The 9,746-nt window shown below is 45.5% G+C and overlaps 1 non-coding gene across 1 annotated transcript; it reads left to right on the top strand.

Annotated features, from left to right (window-relative positions):
- Window positions 1-418: 418 nt before the first annotated feature.
- LOC148161820 (small nucleolar RNA U3) lies at window positions 419-631 on the top strand. The gene has a single exon (XR_015767334.1). It is a non-coding gene; the product is annotated as a small nucleolar RNA U3 (small nucleolar RNA).
- The last annotated feature ends 9,115 nt before the right edge of the window (window positions 632-9,746 follow it).

Genomic DNA, 9,746 nt, shown 5'->3' with positions numbered 1-9,746 from the left:
AGTGCTCCATGCAGAATGTGCCCTCTTTAATACCCATCACCAGGCTAACCCATCCCCCCACCCTCCTCCCCTCTAGAACCCTCAGTTTGTTTTTCAGAGTCCATGGTCTCTCATGGTTCCTCTCCCCCTCTTATTTCCTCCTCTTCAGTTTTCCCTTCCTACTAGCTTCTCTGTCTCTTTTTCTTTAAACATATAATGTATTAGTTGTTTCAGAGGTACAGGTCTGTGATTCATCAGTCTTACACAATTCACAGCGCTCACCATAGCACATACCCTCCCCAATGCCCATCACCCAGGCACCCCATCCCTCCCACCCCCACCACTCCAGCAACCCTCAGTTTGTTTCCTGAGATTAAGAATTCCTCCTATCAGTGAGGTCATAGGATACGTGTCTTTCTCTGATTGACTTAATTTCACTTAGCATAATACCCTCCAGTTCATTTCTACAGTTTGTTACTAGAGAAGTTTCTCTGAACGTGTAGAGGACCTGAAACCTCAAGGAGGAGGCATATTGTTCTCTCCTGAGATGAACCTGGTTTTAGGTGTTGTTTCCACAGCTGCCCATTGCCACTGATGATCGTTCTTCTCCTCCTTTGGAGGAGTAAGAGAGAGAGGACGCAGTGTGAGTGCTTTCTCAACAAATAAAAATTAAAAAAGATAAACTGTACAACTAAATGCATTTTCACAGATGTACATACAATTGAAACTACTGCTCCATTCAGGACACAGGGCATTTCCTCTACCTCACAGCTTCCCTTGGGTGGTTCCATTGAAGTCTCTCACTGCCTTCACCCTCAGTCCCAGGCAACCACGGGTATCAAAGTCGGCTTGCATTTTTAACCACGTTATGGAAATGGAACTCTTTTATGCCTACATTCCTTCCTGCAGCCTAGGGATTCTTATATCTATCCATATTATTAATGGATCGCCAGTTCAGAATTTTTCATTGTTAAGGAGTATTCCTCCGTATGGATATATTTGGTCTGTACATTCACCTATTCATGGCCATCTATGCAGTTTCCTGGGTTTGGCCATGGGGAATAAAGCTATGATGAATATTCATGTGCAGTTTGCTGTGTGGCCATATTGTGTAAATCCTTAGGAGAGGAATGGCCGTTCACGTGATTGGTAAATGTTTACCTGTGGTTCAGTTTTTCTCGGTGGTTGGACCATTTTTCATTCCCACAAGTGTATGAAACGTCTAGTTACTTTACATTCTCACCACATATGTTTTCGGTCTTCGTAATTTTAGCCACGGGGATGGATGTGTAATGGTAACTCACTGTAGTATTAATTTATCTTCCCAATGGCTGAGTGTGCCGTCGAAAACTGACCTCTGTGCTTCAGAGCCAAAATATAAGACGAAGACAGAGTTTGGAATATTGAGGAACAATAGCTTTATTGCTTTTCGGGGCACAGGGGTCTAGAACAGGCCAAGGCCCTCAAAAAGGGTAAGTCCCTTCCCCCTGGAGGAAGGGGCAGGGGGGTGGTATATTTTCACAGAAATTGTGTGTCTGCTGCCAGCCTCCTTCATCATGTCTTTAGGGTGGTACCAGGATCCTGAAACAAAAGGCTTAGAAGAGAGGAGCAGAGGTTTGCAGAAGAGAAGGAAAAGGTTACTTAGTTTAAGATGGAGCCTTGCGGAGACATTCATGAAGCCCTTTTGATTTATGTTCAACTTCATGCTTTTCAATGGTTTCAAGTGGAGCATCTTTTCAAGTGCTTTTTGGCCTTTTGTGTATCTTCTTTTGTGAAGCATTTCTTCTTCAATTCTTTTGACCAGTTTTCCTACTGCATTGTCTTATCAGACACAATACGTGTCAGAATATTACACTGAAAACTACAGAGCATTACTTCCAGAAATTAAAGAACTAAATACATGGGGAGATAAAATTTGTGGTGGATTGGAAGACTCATTATGGTTTAGAGGTCAATTCTTCCCAAATTGATCAACAAATCTAATACAATGCCAATCAACCTTCCAGCAGACATTTTAGTAAGTATTTCTAAGCTGATCCAAATGTTTATATGGAAATGGAAATGATCTTAAATTATCAAAGCAATGTTAAGAAGAAGGAGAAAGCGACAGACTTACATTGTCTATTCCAGAATTACTGTATAAATCTTTTGTGCAATTTAAAAGTGATTTGTCCGATTATTATTCAGTATAAGAGTTTCTGCACATTCTCACTGCAGCTTGGAAGTTGTTTTACCCCTTTTTCACTGTAGCTACTTGATCGAAACTTTAGCCAATAGTTCCACAGTTTTTAAGTGGAGAGACAATACTGAAGCTAGAAAGTATTTCACTTAACAGAGAGAAAGACTAATCCCTGATCATTAGGGCAAGGATGACCCTACAAGTCTTAGTGAACTCGCCTCTATTTTCCAGTTGGCCAAGACAAAGTGGGGAGCTACCCATACCAGCAGTTTCCTCTGCAGACCTTCATAGTGTTGACTGCTTTGGGTTAACATGGAACCTAGGTGTTGGCTGTGTCCTGAGAGGCTGAAATTGAGTTGAGGCCCAGGGTCCCTGGGTCAGGACAGGTCATCCAGCTGTTGGAAAACACAGAGGGAGACCAGGCCATCCCCAGGCAGCACTGGCCACTTCCTCCAAGGAATCCACCACCACTACACTTTTCATGACTTCTGGTAACTAGACTGAGAGCCCCACGACAATTGGGATAATGTTTTACTCATCTCTGTACTCATGACTCCTAGGACCAAACCAAGCACTGAGGAAGCTCTCGGAGACGTTCCTTCACGGATCTGATAAAGGGGGTGGCAAATCTCTAATCTCAACTACATTCCTGCCCCAAATACCTGCACGAACGCTCTCTGTTTTCTGCCAGGAGGCAACAAATACCCTTCCTTAAAGTGGAGCCTGCCCTACACTCTCAATGCCCCATGACACTCCCCTGTGGTGAGCTCTGATGAAGAGGGACTGTCCTCTTGGATTCCTCTCAATGGTTCTGTTATTAGGAAGAGATGTCTTCGGCCTAGCTCCCTCCCCCCTCCATCCTCTGCACTGCCACCATATGCCAGGTTAGGAGAGCTACAACAGTTTTGAAAAAGATTTTATATATTTATTTGAGAGAGAGAGAGTGAGGGAGAAAGCAAGAGTGAGAGAGAGACAGAGAGAAAGAGAACAGCTGGGGAAGGGACAGGGAGAAGCAGACTCCACTGCTGAGCAGGGAGCCACCCCCCTCAATGGGGCTTGGTCCCTGGAGCGTGGGATCATGACCTGAGCTGAAGGCAGACTCTCGATGAACTGAGCCACCCAGGTGTGCTGAGCTACAAGATTTTGTTTGCATTCTTCCTCTCACTGCTTTGACCTCCTTAGTGAAATCTTATTGATGTCAGAATTCCAAGTTCTTAACAGAGACTAAGGAAAATGAAACACTCAACACACAGTCAAGACAAATGTGTGTAAAGTCTTTGACAACCATAAATTCAGAAGAATATAATTGGTATCACTGCCTCAGAGGCAAGGGTCTCCTACCCTGGCCCTTCCTGACCTTAGGGTAGAACTCTTGCAGTAAGAATGGACAAGTCCAACCTTTATCCATACATCACTGATCCCTCTAAGCCCACACTGACTTGGAGAACATCCACCATGAGGGCAGCTCTGAGGTCAAAGCTAGGGGTCTGGGGCAGAGGCTCATGGTCACATCGTCCTCCTCTTTTTTTTTTTTTAAGATTTTCTTTATTTATTTAAGAGAGAGGACATAGCGAGAGAGGGAACACGAGCAGGGGGAGCGGGAGAGGGAGAAGCAGGCTTCCTGCCGAGCAGAGAGCCCCATGCGGGGCTCGATCCCAGGACCCTGAGATCATGACCTGAGCTAAAGGCAGACGCTTAAGGATATAGCCACCAAGGTGCCACTCCTCCCCCTCCTCCTCTTGGAACTGGTGCTTCCCTGAAGTACAAACCAACCCAGATCCATTCTGTGGGGCTCCTCGGCAGGTGCACAGGTTCACCGTGGACGAAGTTACTCTCCTCGTTCTCCTTGCTCAGCTCAGGCTGCTCCTTGCAGAGTTGGATGCCGCTGTATGCATTCCTCAGTTTCCCCTGATTTTTCTGGACCCAACTTGTCCTTCTTCTTACCTCCTTTGGGCAACCACCTGCTCCACCATTGCCTTGTCCTTCTTTGCGTTATTCTCATCCTCCAAACCTGCTGATTTTCTGTCTCCCAAATGCTCCCTCTGTTCTCTGTTTTCAGTGTGGGCTCAGCTCAGGCTCCTGCAAGAGACACACAGTGAAGGGACCAAGTCAGGTCTCAGCTGCAGTCCCCAGGGCTGCTTCAAAGGCACCGCAGACCCTTGTGCACTCACAGAATCATAGCAGGAAGGGACCGTGGAGAATTTGATTAACAACCTTATCTTATACGTGAGGAAGCTGAGTGCAGAGAGATGAAGAGATTTTCCCAAACTCCTTCATCACTTGATGGCAGCACGGCCCCCACACAGGACTTGGTTGTGAGCTTTCCTTTCAAGGCTCCTAACATACCCTCTGGGAAGGCACATCCGAATTTCAGGGGACACTGAAATTAGAAGTTCAACTTAAAAATAAATAAATACTTTTCAGGAGACTTTGGATCAAATGTAGATATTTCCACTGTTAAAAATACCAGAAAGTCCTTCCTGGGGACAAATCTTTCTCCCAGGTATATAATTCTCTTACTTCTTTCCTTTACAAATCATTGGCTAAGATACTAGGATTACAGAAAGGGTATGCAAGGAAGGAGAAGTTCCTCTGTTACCTGTCCTGGTCTCCCAGCTTAAGTAAGAATTAAGTTTCACTGAGTCATTGAATACGCATGGAGAACGGATATTGAAATGGAGACCCTTAAAGAAATACAAAGTATTAAGGCAGACAGTTTTTATGCATTCTAGACAAGGAGAAAATACATTTCTCAGGGATTTTGGGGAGTTTTAATTTAGAGAGTGTCTAGACCAAATTTAGAACCTCTGCTTTAAAGGCCCTGGTGAGAAGGATGTCTTTTTACTTCTTAGTACAGGGGGTGCCTTTTTCATATGGGAGATTGGATTCCTGCTTTCAGGGAGACAGAGGAAGGTTTGAGTGCCCTTGCACCGGTTTCTTTTCGGGTAGCTTCAATTCAAGATAATCAGTATTGTCGACATCAGAGAGTCGGGGACCTGGGTTGGCGAAGGAACTGAGAAAAAGAGACTACAGTGGTGCCTGGGTGGCTCAGTTGGTTAAGCGACAGCCTTCCGCTCAGGTCATGATCCTGGATTCCAGGGATTGAGTCCCGCATCGGGCTCCCTGCTCAGCAGGGAGTCTGCTTCTCCCTCTGGCCCTCCCCCCTCTCATGCTCTCTCTCTCTCTATCTCATTCTCTCTCTCAAATAAATAAATAAAATCTTTTAAGAAAAGAAAAAGAGACGACAGTATAGCGAGGCACAGGGGACCCCGAGCAAACAGCCCGAGATCCTGAGGTTTATTTTCCATAATCTAATATACCTTCTACAGTGATATAGATCTATAATGATTTACAGCAGGGGCTTAGTAAGGCGCACCTTCCACGTACACAGGATTTGTCAAGTGAAGTAATGGCAGTGGAGAAGGAATAAAGAAATCTGCAACTGGCTGTGATCAATTAATTGTAAACACCATTGTACTCGGACCTTAACACAGGATAAGAGAACAAAAAAGGGAATGCACAGTGTGTTGTTTATCGCTGGCTTCCTATCTACAAAACATCTTCTGCTGTGTACTTTAGAACAGACCACACACATCCCAAGGGCATTTCACTCTGATCCTTTCGGATTATTTTTAACCCTGCAATCTCGAGTTTTCTCAGAGATCTCGGAGTCTGAAGGAACATGCACCAGTGGTGGTTGTGGCATTCTGTTTCGCCCAAATATGCCATTGTGGTACATTTTGTGCAATTTGACCTTGGCGCCTATGGGTACCATGGTTTCTCTCAGCCTTGCTCATTACTCAGTGCCTATTTCAAAGAGAAAGCTAAACATATTATTCTTAGATATACCAAGGTGGCTCACTCGGTCAGCGTCTGACTTTTGATTTCAGTTCAGGTCATGATCTCAGGGTCATGCGATTGATCCCCAGTTTTGTCTTCATGCTCAGTGCAGAGTCAGCTTGGGATTCTTTCTTCCTGTCCGTCTGCCCATCACCCCTGTTCTAAATAAATAAATAATATTTAAAAAAGAAATACAAAATAAATACCATGACCTTATGTGAAACTAATACAATGCCGTATGTTAAGTGCACCAGATTAGTTTAAAAATTATTTTAAAGCGCACCTGGGTGGCTCAGTTGTTTAAGTGTCAGTCTTTGGCTCAGGTCAGAATCCCAGGGTCCTGGGATAAGCCCGTATGTCCAGCTCCCTGCTCATTGGTGAGTCTGCTTCTCTCTGTTCCTCTTCCACTCCCCCACCACCGCTCCTGATCTCTCAAGTACTCTGTCTCAAATAAGTAAATTAAAAAATTTAAAAAATCAATGCAATGGTCCTCTCTGGAATCAACCCACTTATAAGCATGCTTTCTTTTTGCTGCACCCCTGTCCCCCCTTTCTCCTTATTACCTATCTGACCTACATCTTTCCCGCAGTGATGGAGATGGATCAGATGCACTGCTTAACCTGGTGATGGGGCCAAAGAGAAGTGCACACATGGTTAGAATGGGCTGCCTTGAGAGTCAGCCGTAACGTAGCTACAGGCAGTTAGAAACAAGCCTAAAGTACCATTAGGAATAAGCACTGCAACATTTAGCGGTACAGATTTTAGGTGTGGTATTCATATCAACTTCCTTGTACAAATGTGTTTAGACTCAAGCATGAGACTATGGGATCAGACAAAATGAAAGAAAACTCTGTCACGTGTGAAGATAGTAAGTTACCAAAGTTACTCTGAGTTGTATAATTAGTTTGTCCCTTAGCCCCTCATTTCCACCTGCAGAACCTAGAAGACGTGCAACAGAGTCTCCACTTGCCATCAAAGTCAATCTGAGGACACAATAATTTAAACTGTTAACCCAAACTTTCCATTTTTTCTTAACCTGTGTTGAATACCAGGCATTTCGATTGCCCATTCCCATTTTCAGGGAGACTGCAGTGAGGACAGAGAGTAATGTGTTGGATCCAGGTAATAGTCTGTTTCTTGGTCTGCTTCTGTGCTCAGCATGTCAACTTTTGTCTGCCAGTGGACCTCTAACCACACAGGGGAAACCCAACAAATATTAAAAGTGTAGGTTCTTTAGGTTGATGTACATTTAGGATTCTGTAGTGCTCAGAATGGCTCTTGAACTGCAAGGACCAAGGTAGATGCCCCCTCCTTACCTTAGGGGGAGTAATTCTGATTCCTGAGGCATGCACCTCTTTGTTTTCTATTTATTATTATTTTTTTAGAGTTCGGCTAGGCTCCATCACTAACGTGGGACTCTATGCATGACCCTAAGATGAAAGATGTACGCTCTACTGACCGAGGCAGCATGTGTCCCTCCAGCACCTTTGATGCAGGCACATACCATGATTTTCATGTTGAAAAAATAGTGCAAACTCTGGGACATGCCTTCAATCCGTTCCACTCCTTCTGGGCATGTTTCCTGAGTTCCGGCTGTGTGCGAATTCTCTTTCCCACCCACCCATAGAAGGACATATATATGGAAAATGTGCCCACCCATAGAAGACCCTCTAGGATCCCAACCCAGATCCGCTGGGATCCCTGTGGTCTTTTCTGTGTTATTCTCTCCTGCTCTCAGTGTGTTTCTGCTTCTAAAGACACCTGTGAGCAGGACTGCCCTGGGGCTCCTGGAGCTCCTTTGTACCCAGACCCAGAAACCAGGGAGTACATGCTGTATATGACCACAGCCCCATTTATCTCCCCTCCCCAAAGGCACTCAGCCTTTCACTAACAGGTGCAGCACGGTGAAATCTCCATTCCTGGCCCAGGGGTGACTATCTCTGAAACACAAGTGTCCCTCAGGCTGTCCTGCACCTGTCAGGACAAAGCTCCCCCACAGCTGTTGCTGGAAATCACACCTTACACAACAATGAACTCAAAATGGTAACAGATCTATGTATAAGAGCCAAAACTATTGTGCAAGAGGAATACATGGGAGAAAATGGTCAGGAATTCACAGTAATCAAAGAGTTCTAAGTCACTACGGCAAGAGCACGATACGTAAGAGAAACCTGAAGATGAAGAACTTTTTTGCTACAAACTTTGTCACTGAGAAAAGGAACAGAGGAGCCACTGATTAGGAGAAAATATTTGTGGATTAAATACCCAATGAGGACTACCATTCACCAGAGACAAGAGGACTTTGAACTCTCTCAATGGGCAGAAGCAACACACTTGTTTAAGGCAGTATAAGAGTTGAATACACATGTACCAAAGGAGACACATAAAAAGGTAATCAATGTTATTAGTAATATGTTATTAGTCCTCAAAGAAATGCAAGGAAAACCAGGTACCATTTTACACCAACTAGTGCACTTATTTTCCAAAGACGATACCAAGTGTTGCTGAGGATGTGGAGAAACTGGACCCTCCTATATTGCTGGTGGCAACGTAAAATATAAGAGCCCTGTGGAAGCCACCTTGAGAGTTCCTAAGAGTTCAGCACAAGCTTGCCATAGGACCCAGCCATTCCACAACTAGGAATCTATCTGAGAGAAGTAAAAACATATGTCCGCTCAAGTCTCGGTCAGAAATGTTCCGGGCAGCGTTATTCACAATGGGCAAAAACTGACAGCAACACAAAGGGCCATCGGCTGGTGAATGGACAAACCAAATGTGTCCTATCTGTACCATGGCATCTATTGGGCAACAAAAGGCACAGAAATCTGATCCAAGCTACAGCATGGAGGAACCTCAAAAGGATGCTAAGTGAAAGAAGCCAGTCACCAAGAACTACAGACTGTCTCATTCGGCTTATGTAAAATGTGCAGAAAGGAGCAATGCACAGAGACAGAAAGCAGATCAGTGCTGCTTGGGGCTGGAGGAGGGAGTGGAGACTGTCTGCAGAGGGGCTGGAGGGAGTGTGGGAAGGTGAACAAGACTCTGAAACATACTAGGGCACTAGCTGAACAGCTCTGTCTTTGTTTACAATGGGTGAAACTTATTGTATGTCAGTTTCACCTAAAAAAAGAAAGAAGGCGACCGTTACACATCAGTGGGACCTGGGGCCCCCAGGCAAACACTGCCTAGTGAGGGGCCACATCCTGGAGTCCCAGCAGGTGGTGGCTCAGAGCCTGGTTTCTGACCTCCCAGCTGGAGTCAGGGATTCAGTGCCTGTGCCTTCAGCCTCAGGCCCCGGCAGTTCCCCTGGAATCCACCAGGCAGCAGACTACTTAAGGGAACAGACCTTCAGGTTGCCCAAGGACACCAGGGGGAAGCAGGCAAAGACAGGGGCAGCAGCTGGCTGGAGATACGTAGAGGAAGTCAGGGCTGCAGGACCCATGGAAGCCGCTGGCAAGATCTGGATGGATCTTAAGTAGGTTTGGTCCCCTGGGTGGGCTCTAAGCACTAACCTTTAGGTTAACATCCAAAGGTTCCCTTTGATGCTCCCTCCTGCACTGGCACTGAGGCTCCCCCCTGCCCCACCGCTCAGCATAGGGAAAAGAGCCTGTGCTGCTATTCACCTTCTTCTGAGTCTAAATGGAACACTTTGGGCTGGGTTTAGGGGAATCTGCCCTTTTCTGGCCCTCTATGTAGGGCTAGCTCCTGGGGACTGAACCATCCCTGCGGGGGCCTAGAAGAAACACTC

This window comes from Eumetopias jubatus, unplaced genomic scaffold (genome assembly GCF_037043125.1).
Source record: "Eumetopias jubatus isolate StellerSeaLion01/CBP00866 unplaced genomic scaffold, mEumJub1_p1.0 scaffold_54, whole genome shotgun sequence".
NCBI classification, from domain to species: Eukaryota; Metazoa; Chordata; class Mammalia; order Carnivora; family Otariidae; genus Eumetopias; species Eumetopias jubatus.
This window is presented reverse-complemented; position numbering and strand designations above follow the sequence as displayed.